This window comes from Austrofundulus limnaeus, unplaced genomic scaffold (assembly GCF_001266775.1).
Source record: "Austrofundulus limnaeus strain Quisiro unplaced genomic scaffold, Austrofundulus_limnaeus-1.0 Scaffold4, whole genome shotgun sequence".
NCBI classification, from domain to species: Eukaryota; Metazoa; Chordata; class Actinopteri; order Cyprinodontiformes; family Rivulidae; genus Austrofundulus; species Austrofundulus limnaeus.
In genome coordinates, this window is record NW_013952406.1 from 2,386,199 (window position 1) to 2,387,464 (window position 1,266).

The following is a 1,266-nucleotide window of genomic DNA, read 5'->3' on the forward strand; positions in this document are numbered from 1 at the left end:
ATGGATGGATGGATGGATGGATGGATGGATGGATGGATGGATGGATGGATGGATGGATGGATGGATGGATGGATGGATTGTCATTATATATGTTGTGTAAAACTTTAGGTTTGGAATCCTATAAAGCAAAGTTAATTTCATATTACAAGTTTCCACACTGAGCATTCAGACAATGAATGATACATGGACTGTGCTGCACCTTTCTAAGCAACCACACAACTCAAAGTTAACACAATCTGTGCCCTCATTTACCCGTCCACACATGTTAGGCCTCTACAAAGCTAACATATTCAATTCATCTATGGAGACTAATCAGTGCCAATCACATTCATACACAGATGGGACACACATCAGAGGCATTTGGGGTGAAGTGTCTTGCCCAAGGACACAACTGAGACGGCTGGAACGGGCAACCTACTGGTTCCAGAACGACTCCCCTAACCACTCTGCCACAGCCGCCCCAATTACATATTTGTTTTGTCGGTCTTGTGGTACGTTTACACCAAACACGTTCTGAGCGTCAGGAGCGTCTGATTTACATGCAAAGTCAATGGTGGACATGTATTCAGGGGAATCTAGAAGCCGAGCAGCGCGGTTCGAAGCGGTTCCAGCATTTTGAGCATTTTCGGTGGGTGCGGCACATCCAAAGCGTCCGACGCTCAAGTTGGAAAATCTGAACTTTTGCTGCTCGACGCGTCGCATCGACCAATCAGAGAGACTCTGCTCAGCAACGTACTGGTAACAGGCTGGAAATACCTGAAGCCCGGGAAGTCGGATCACACAAACAATGGAGGACAAGCTAGTCTGATCATTTATGATCATTCTGGTGTCCATTATCGTCATRAAAATAAAAAGGACTTTGCCTGGAGGACGATTCGTGAGGAAGTCGGCATGTCTGGTAAGTTACCAAAACTTTTAACACGGTCAAATTCTTGCCCTGAATCTGAACAAAAGGACTCCTCCTCTTACGCGTTTACGTTCAAATCAATTGCATCCGTCCTCACTGGACACCAGCGTTGGGAGGCGCGCATTTTGAGATTTTTGGAGGCACTCAATGCATTTGTTGTAAATGCAGCATTATGACTACTTGTTGCAACGTAGGCCCCAGATACATATCCTGCTTAGGGCCCCCAAATGTCTAGGGCCGGCCCTGTCCTGGTGCTTTATACTGAAGTGAACTGAATTAGGCAGTGTTATTAATCTAAGCATGTGCTGACATTTCTTAGGTCAAGCTAAGGATGACCAAAACACACTGGACTCGTAGTC